The following is a 10,716-nucleotide window of genomic DNA, read 5'->3' on the forward strand; positions in this document are numbered from 1 at the left end:
AGCCCATAGTTCAATTTCCACAAGTGTCGTTCTTTTGTTCAAACCCCAATTATGGTACAAAGCCCAATTACCCCGTCTTAATATTTTAGCCCAACATCACGATTACTTCGGCTCAAATAAGCATAATAATAACTTAGCTACGAGACATTAATGTAAAAAGGTTGAACATAACTTACAATGATTAAAAATAGCGTAGCGTTACACGGACAGAATTTCGACTTACACACTCAAATGATCTCTATCATAAATCTTATTATTATCATAATTTAAACTTAAAATTAAGATTATTGTTATATCTTATTACATTAACATTATGATAGAGATATAGAATATAGATATTGATAATTGATATTGATAATTGATAGAAGAAAAAAAAGATCGGAAAGAATTTCTTCCTCCTCATCGTTACAATGGTTCCATTTATAGGCTAAATTGTAAATTGAATTTTCATTTACGACCCCTGAACTATGCTCAATTAACAACTTTTTATTATTTAATATTATTCTTATTATGATTTATTTAAATATTATATTTTATTCTTGTGCATAGTTGACTCGTAATTTTTACACCGTTGCGTCGAGCGTTGAGAGTTGGTTCATGTCCTGGTTCCGGATTTTCGAACGTCCTTTCGTACAATTTTATATCGTGTACTTTGCGTTTTGTAACTTGTACTCTTGTCATTTTTAGACGTTCTTCATCAATAATTTGAACCTTTTTGATTGTATCTTGTACTTTTGAGCTTTTTGGACCTTTGTGTCTTCAATTCGTCGTTTTCGCCTTTTGTCTTCGCACTTATTTAAAATAAACGAATATTACTTGAAAATGGAACAATTGCAACTAAAATCTTGTCTTTCTTGGGGGATTTTGCTATGAAATATATGTTCCTTTTTAGCCTTATCAGAATACCAATCTCTATTATCTCTGATAGGGATGGCAGATTTATTTCAAGATTCTGGCAGACATTACAGCAAGCATTAGGAACTCGTCTAGACATGAGTACTGCCTATCATCCACAAACTGATGGGCAGAGCGAAAGGACGATACAAACGCTTGAAGACATGCTACGAGCATGTGTTATTGATTTCGGAAACAGTTGGGATCGACATCTACCGTTAGCAGAATTTTCCTACAACAACAGCTACCATTCAAGCATTGAGATGGCGCCGTTTGAAGCACTTTATGGTAGAAAGTGCAGGTCTCCGATTTGTTGGAGTGAAGTGGGGGATAGACAGATTACGGGTCCGAAGATTATACAAGAAACTACCGAGAAGATCATCCAAATTCAACAACGGTTGAAAACCGCCCAAAGTCGACAAAAGAGCTACGCTGACATTAAAAGAAAAGATATAGAATTTGAAATTGGAGAGATGGTCATGCTTAAAGTTGCACCTTGGAAAGGTGTTGTTCGATTTGGTAAACGAGGAAAATTAAATCCAAGGTATATTGGACCATTCAAGATTATTGATCGTGTCGGAACAGTAGCTTACCGACTAGAATTACCTCAACAACTCGCGGCTGTACATAACACTTTCCACGTCTCGAATTTGAAGAAATGTTTTGCTAAAGAAGATCTCACTATTCCGTTAGATGAAATCCAAATCAACGAAAAACTTCAATTCATCGAAGAACCCGTCGAAATAATGGATCGTGAGGTTAAAAGACTTAAGCAAAACAAGATACCAATTGTTAAGGTTCGATGGAATGCTCGTAGAGGACCCGAGTTCACCTGGGAGCGTGAAGATCAGATGAAGAAGAAATACCCGCATCTATTTCCAGAAGATTCGTCAACACCTTCAACAGCTTAAAATTTTGGGACGAAATTTATTTAACGGGTAGGTACTGTAGTGACCCGAACTTTTCCATGTTTATATATATTAACTGAAATTGATATTTATATGATTAAATGTTTCCAACATGTTAAGCAATCAAACTTGTTAAGACTTGATTAATTGAAATAGGTTTCATATAGACAATTGACCACCCAAGTTGACCGGTGATTCACGAACGTTAAAACTTGTAAAAACTATATGATGACATATATATGGTTATATATATAGTTAACATTATATTATGATAATTAAACATATCATTAAGTATATTAACAATGAACTACATATGTAAAAACAAGACTACTAACTTAATGATTTTGAAACGAGACATATATGTAACGATTATCGTTGTAACGACATTTAATGTATATATATCATATTAAGAGATATTCGTACATCATAATATCATGATAATATAATAATTTAAAATCTCTTTTGATATTATAAACATTGGGTTAACAACATTTAACAAGATCGTTAACCTAAAGGTTTCAAAACAACATTTACATGTAACAACTAACGATGACTTAACGACTCAGTTAAAATGTATATACATGTAGTGTTTTAATATGTATTTATACACTTTTGAAAGACTTCAATACACTTATCAAAATACTTCTACTTAACAAAAATGCTTACAATTACATTCTCGTTCAGTTTCATCAACAATTCTACTCGTATGCACCCGTATTCGTACTCGTACAATACACAGCTTTTAGATGTATGTACTATTGGTATATACACTCCAATGATCAGCTCTTAGCAGCCCATGTGAGTCACCTAACACATGTGGGAACCATCATTTGGCAACTAGCATGAAATATCTCATAAGATTACAAAAATATGAGTAATCATTCATGACTTATTTACATGAAAACAAAATTACATATCCTTTATATCTAATCCATACACCAACGACCAAAAACACCTACAAACACTTTAATTCTTCAATTTTCTTCATCTAATTGAACTCTCTCAAGTTCTATCTTCAAGTTCTAAGTGTTCTTCATAAATTCCAAAAGTTCTAGTTTCATAAAATCAAGAATACTTTCAAGTTTGCTAGCTCACTTCCAATCTTGTAAGGTGATCATCCAACCTCAAGAAATCTTTGTTTCTTACAGTAGGTTATCATTCTAATACAAGGTAATAATCATATTCAAACTTTGGTTCAATTTCTATAACTATAACAATCTTATTTCAAGTGATGATCTTACTTGAACTTGTTTTCGTGTCATGATTTTGCTTCAAGAACTTTGAGCCATCCAAGGATCCATTGAAGCTAGATCCATTTTTCTCTTTTCCAGTAGGTTCATCCAAGGAACTTAAGGTAGTAATGATGTTCATAACATCATTCGATTCATACATATAAAGCTATCTTATTCGAAGGTTTAAACTTGTAATCACTAGAACATAGTTTAGTTAATTCTAAACTTGTTCGCAAACAAAAGTTAATCCTTCTAACTTGACTTTTAAAATCAACTAAACACATGTTCTATATCTATATGATATGCTAACTTAATGATTTAAAACCTGGAAACACGAAAAACACCGTAAACCCGGATTTACGCCGTCGTAGTAACACCGCGGGCTGTTTTGGGTTAGTTAATTAAAAACTATGATAAACTTTGATTTAAAAGTTGTTATTCTGAGAAAATGATTTTTATTATGAACATGAAACTATATCCAAAAATTATGATTAAACTCAAAGTGGAAGTATGTTTTCTAAAATGGTCATCTAGACGTCGTTCTTTCGACTGAAATGACTACCTTTACAAAAACGACTTGTAACTTATTTTTCCGACTAGAAACCTATACTTTTTTTGTTTAGATTCATAAAATAGAGTTCAATATGAAACCATAGCAATTTGATTCACTCAAAACGGATTTAAAATGAAGAAGTTATGGGTAAAACAAGATTGGATAATTTTTCTCATTTTAGCTACGTGAAAATTGGTAACAAATCTATTCCAACCATAACTTAATCAACTTGTATTATATATTATGTAATCTTGAGATACCATAGACACGTATACAATATTTCGACCTATCATGTCGACACATCTATATATATTTCGGAACAACCATAGACACTCTATATGTGAATGTTGGAGTTAGCTATACAGGGTTGAGGTTGATTCCAAAATATATATAGTTTGAGTTGTGATCAATACTGAGATACGTATACACTGGGTCGTGGATTGATTCAAGATAATATTTATCGATTTATTTCTGTACATCTAACTGTGGACAACTAGTTGTAGGTTACTAACGAGGACAGCTGATTTAATAAACTTAAAACATCAAAATATATTAAAAGTGTTGTAAATATATTTTAAACATACTTTGATATATATGTATATATTGTTATAGGTTCGTGAATCAACCAGTGGCCAAGTCTTACTTCCCGACGAAGTAAAAATCTGTGAAAGTGAGTTATAGTCCCACTTTTAAAATCTAATATTTTTGGGATGAGAATACATGCAGGTTTTATAAATGATTTACAAAATAGACACAAGTACGTGAAACTACATTCTATGGTTGAATTATCGAAATCGAATATGCCCCTTGTTATTAAGTCTGGTAATCTAAGAATTAGGGAACAGACACCCTAATTGACGCGAATCCTAAAGATAGATCTATTGGGCTTAACAAACCCCATCCAAAGTACCAGATGCTTTAGTACTTCGAAATTTATATCATATCCGAAGGGTGTCCCGGAATGATGGGGATATTCTTATATATGCATCTTGTTAATGTCGGTTACCAGGTGTTCACCATATGAATGATTTTTATCTCTATGTATGGGATGTGTATTGAAATATGAAATCTTGTGGTCTATTATTATGATTTGATATATATAGGTTAAACCTATAACTCACCAACATTTTTGTTGACGTTTTAAGCATGTTTATTCTCAGGTGATTATTAAGAGCTTCCGCTGTCGCATACTTAAATAAGGACGAGATTTGGAGTCCATGCTTGTATGATATTGTGTAAAAACTGCATTCAAGAAACTTATTTTGTTGTAACATATTTGTATTGTAAACCATTATGTAATGGTCGTGTGTAAACAGGATATTTTAGATTATCATTATTTGATAATCTACGTAAAGCTTTTTAAACCTTTATTGATGAAATAAAGGTTATGGTTTGTTTTAAAATGAATGCAGTCTTTGAAAAACGTCTCATATAGAGGTCAAAACCTCGCAACGAAATCAATTAATATGGAACGTTTTTAATCAATAAGAACGGGACATTTCAGATACCACTAACCATCTACACAATCGAGCAAGAACCACCTATATCGAACATAGGCACAAAATAATAATTCTCTATAAGAGAATCCACCACGCACATCCCTTAACCGAGGGATTCCACCTTGCTTGCCATACCCGTCCATTATCTCTCAACGAGATTTACCACATTACCACCTTGGTGATAATTCAAATCCAAAATCATAGGTACAATTTTACCGAAATTGTACTCCACCACAAATCGACCAAATCTAGGTTCCGACACAAATTTTGGATCTACCATAAGCATTGTCCGAAATCTCACACTAAAACCTCCTCGTGCGGGAGTGTAACTCCCCCACTTGGAATTACGTTCCATAACCGCATCTCGTACACCCGTGCAATGCTACCAAAGGTAGACTTTACCAACAATTGGGTTCACACGACCCATCACTACATCTCGCTCCAATCTTCGGCACACGAAGGATTTCAACCAATCCTTAACACTTCGAACGAAAAGTGTACCGCAAATTACACAGCTGTACTCTCGCAATCATCCAATTGCTATAGCTTGTCAAACTTCACCCAGTTACTCATGTAACTAAGGGTTTCACTTCGATACCCTAAGTACAATGTAACCATAACATAATCGGAGTCGAACACCACGCTAGTAGGTATAAAAGAGGCACCTAATGTCGCGTCACGTAGACTCCTTTACCCACATACATCGAGATCAAACACTCGATCTCTTTTGGGTTCCAAACCACCCGACGAACCTCATGGTTCATCAACTTCAACACAAAAGCGAACACGCGCTTAACAACCGAACACCAAAACCCATTTCCATGGCTTGGTAGAAACATTTCCCAAATACTAAGGAATGCTTGGTTGCACCAAGTCTTACGCCCTTCGCCCGACAATCAAATGTCACCATTAGGTACTTCCATTAGGAACGTCACCCATATCAATAACATGCACAACACCATGCATTTAACCAACTCAAACTCAACGGTACATAATAAATAATCAAAGGACATGTTTATTAAAACGAAACGTACCTTAACGTCTCCTTATCGCACCCGTCCCTGCTAACTTGGGACATTCCGACTTATGATGTCCTTCCTCTTGGAAAACGAAGCACACCATGCCATCACCCTTTGGTACCGAACATTCCCAAGACTTGTGACCCCTCACGCCACAATTGTAACACTTAGGCGCACTAGAGTCCGATATACCCGTTCGTGTACCACCCATGCTCACGCTCGGACCCTTAGTCCTCTTACTTGGAGTACCATAAGAAACAACCCTTCTCCCACTTGAAGGTTCACCAACCTTCGATCGCGAATACGACTCGAAACCTCTAGCCGCAGCGAATAACTCCGCAAATGATTTCGCCCGAACTCTACTAATCTTACTCTTCAAGTCATCATTCAATGTTCGATAGAAATCTTGCATCAACAAACGATCATTTCCCAAATACTCCGGGTAAAAACGAGCCTTCGCCATAAAGGTCGTCTTGAGAGTATTCAAGTCCATAGAACCTTGTTGCAAATTTCGCAACTCATTACACATTTCCGACAAATCGGCTGAAGTTCGGAGCTCCTCGAAAAATCTCTTCTTAAACTCGTCCCACGATAACGCCATGAACGGTTCACCACCGACAAGATCAATCTTACCATTCAACCAATCCTTTGCCCTACCCCGTAACAAACTAGTAGCGAGTCTTGTCCTCTTCTCAAGAGGGTATTCAATAGTGCGAAAACACCCTTCGACAGCCGAGATCCAAGTTGTGCTCACTAAAGGATCCGGTTTCCCGTCATACATCGGGGGTTTAGTCCTCATGAAACTCTTAAGACAACGCTCCATTTCACCACTACTCCGAGATTCGGAATACTTCCTATCCATTTCTTCTCGAAACGCACTCATTTGCTCCGCAACGGCGGCCGCAACTCTAGCGTTAAACTCCGCATCGTTCGTATCGATCCCGTTTCCCGTCGCCATTCTAAGGAATGCAAAAGCGATTAGATCACGAACGTATAAAGCACACACACAACACCGCCCCATCTTGCTAAACACTCGTCGTACATCACTTGCTAGACACGATTTGCACCCGTAATAAGGTTTGCAAGTCCTTATTACGCATACACGCCGTATCGGCTCGTTAGTACAACGACCACCTCGCTCGATGATATATGCAAACACAAACAAAATTCTACGCGATATAAACAAACGCGAGAATTATCATCATAACACAATAATATATTAATAATATCCGCATTACTAATATAAACGTTAGTCCACCTACAAACAAGGCACTAACTACAACTCATTCTGACTCGTAATCCTACAAGTCCCGCAACAATTAAACACACACAAAAAGTCTAAGTCTAGGGACCTATCTCACCATGCTCTGATACCACTTGTAACAACCCAACCCGTATTAAAATCGGCCCATAAAATTTTTTCCTTTTAATACGCGTTAAATAATACTTTAGGTCCCATTACACAATTTCCAAAACATATTTGTTACCAAAGTAAGTTCAACGAACTTAAAACATACATTAATAATTTAAACTCCCTAATACAATGGTTCATTAATTAAATCGTAAACCGGTTATAATCATTATGACTCGACTAGTTACTTTTACACAAAACCGAGCATGGTGATTTGGGACTACGCTACCCAAATCCTAATAGAGTCCAAAAGCAAGATCTTCTAAAGCAACCTAGCCAAGATCTCTAATCCCCATGCTTACCCGAGCTGCCATCACGCGAACCTATAAAAATATCAACAACGAGAGGGTAAGCTAATGCTTAGTGAGTGAGAATATATTACATACATATATATGCATAAAATGGACACGCCACATAAATAAACAAATAACGCATACCGAAGCATCCAAGCGTAAAGGCAAGCTAATCTAAGCATACCGTACGATCATTAAGCAATCAGCTAACAACATCAACAATGAGTAAGTTCACCAACGACAATGTGAACAAATGCCAATAAGCTACACCCGGAGGGTTAGCTACATCACGACAATACAACATTATACGTATACAATATTTAACACGCTAAATAATCACAAACATAATATGGTTAACCATAACGCTATGGTGCTACCGGCTCGTGGTTCACACCATACGTATTTGAGTCATACTCTTTTATAGTGCTACCGGCTCGTGGTTCACACTTCGACGCTACCGGCTCGTGGTTCTCGCCTCGTTTTATAGTGCTACCGGCTCGTGGTTCACACTCGATGCTACCGGCTCGTGGTTCACATCTATTTTTATAGTGCTACCGGCTCGTTGTTCACACTCGATGCTACCGGCTCGTGGTTCACATATATTTTTATAGTGCTATCGGCTCATGGTTCACACTCGATGCTACCATAACATCCACGAACAAATACTCCATAAACATGAACGCATAATTATTCCACTCACAATATTAACCCTTCGCCATTGGGGTTATATAATCCACATCACCCGCCCATGTGATAACGTACACACAAAGTGTGAACCTCGTCAAAGGTAGTCAACCAAAACGCACAACCGTGCTAATTGGACCTATACACAAGTCCATCAATCCACCTATATGTGAAGTGAGCTCTATGACCAAGAACCACTTCACCCGACCCGCACCCATCCTACACATACATATGCACATAGGATATTAACACTCACCTTGTCGCCTTGAAGTATGCCACCGAATAATCCGCAATCGCCAATGGAATGTACCTATTCCATTTATCACATAACAAGTAACACAATTAGGGTGGATATACAAATCAACCCAAATTGACAACTAGTGCAATTTCGAACCAAATGCACTTCCAAGCACCAATCGCGCCCAAATTAATCAATAATCACTAACATAAGTGAGAATGGTCCTAATACATCAATTAAACCCAATCATAGGTGTTAAACACCTATCTTGCCCATAATGACACTTAAACCCTAATTTTGACCCAAAGGAGTCAAAATCTCACCATTTACAAGTTTTGACACCAAAACATGTTTAACTCGGTTTTATACTTCAACTTAATCCATTTTAAGTTTACAAACCTCATCGAATCGAAATTCGGGTCATAATCCTCAACAAACCCTAATTTTGACTCTAGTCAAAATTAGTCAACCACGAAAACCCTAAAAGTCTCAAAAACACCAATAATCACTAATGCTAGTGATTGTACACCATTTACAAGTCTTAAACATGGTTAAATCATTAACCAACCCAAAACCCGCCTTTAACACTTATAAACCCGAATCTTGGTGTTAATCTCCAATTAACAACTAAATGGGTTTCATCTATGAATCATACAATCAAAAGCCCCAAATTTGAATGATGAACACGAAAATGAAATTCGGAGTTAGAGCTTACCACTAGTATCACCGTGTAGCTATGAACGAGGAGAACAACCTAGTCAACTACGACAAAGATCAAATCCCGTTTCTTCCTTTCCAAAAATCCCCTTGAAATCAAATGGGTGTTTGAGTTTTTGAGAGGAAAAATGAAATGAAAAGGAAAATGAAATTAGGAAATGAAATGAATGGATAAGGTTAAAGCCTCAAATCTGGCTCAAATGTGAAATGACCAAATTACCCTTGAACCTTATTTAAAATTACAAGAATCTGGTACCAGTTTGCCCGTATCGCCGCGCCGCGGCCTTAAGTGTCGCGCCGCGACATTTGCCTAGGTCTGGGATCATTTTTAATCGGACTTCTGATCTGGATTCCTGTTAATTGTCGCGCCGCGGCCTCCTTCTTCGCGCTGCGACGTTCAACGTGGTCTGACACCTTTCCTTGCATACAAGACCTCAACACCCAAACATGTCCCGAACCCTTCATACACCTATCGTACATACACAATACACAAAACGAGGTGTTACAAGTTTGTTATAGAGAACAAGGATTGCATATTATGTGTGCCTTGCATGTTAGTTAGGGTTCCTTAGCAATCTTTAGGACTATAACCTTTCCTGGCTTAGCTTAAGTACCTTTCTTATTTGTCTATATTCTTGCCTTAGTTTTAAGTGCCTTTACTTGTTCATATTCCTGCCTTAGTTTTTAGTAATTCCTTATTATACGGTTCTTTAGATTTTGCCCTTGTATCTTTCCTTAGCATCCCTGTCGATACCCTGCTTCCTTTTTTAAGGATGTCATTTATGACTTCTGAATTTCACGACATTTTCCATGTCATTTATTACGGTCATGTACATAACATTATTGTTATAATACATACCGTGATGCCTTGGTTTGCGAACCAGAAAATGTCCTTCTAGACTCATGAAGATTCTCTTCGTGCAATCTTTAGTGCATTGGGAAATGCTTTAGGTTATGAACTCTTTAAACGGCAATTGAGCTTTAAGTCCTTAGAAAGTTTTCTAATAAATAAAAATTCTGTAGTTTGATCACATATCCTGACCTTATGGAGTGACCATGGAATGGAAATGTGAATTAGTGAAACATAATGACGCCTGATCAACGTGATTATGTTACGGTAATTCATATAGAAATTCCAATATCATGACATATGGAATAGAAAGTGAATCAAAGAAAAATTTCCAAGCCACTTATTCAAAAATCTCAATGTGATTACATGAAGGATAATCATCATCTGATTTGAGTACATTGACTTATTGCCGATCAAG

Source organism: Rutidosis leptorrhynchoides, chromosome 8 (genome assembly GCF_046630445.1).
Source record: "Rutidosis leptorrhynchoides isolate AG116_Rl617_1_P2 chromosome 8, CSIRO_AGI_Rlap_v1, whole genome shotgun sequence".
NCBI lineage: Eukaryota > Viridiplantae > Streptophyta > Magnoliopsida > Asterales > Asteraceae > Rutidosis > Rutidosis leptorrhynchoides.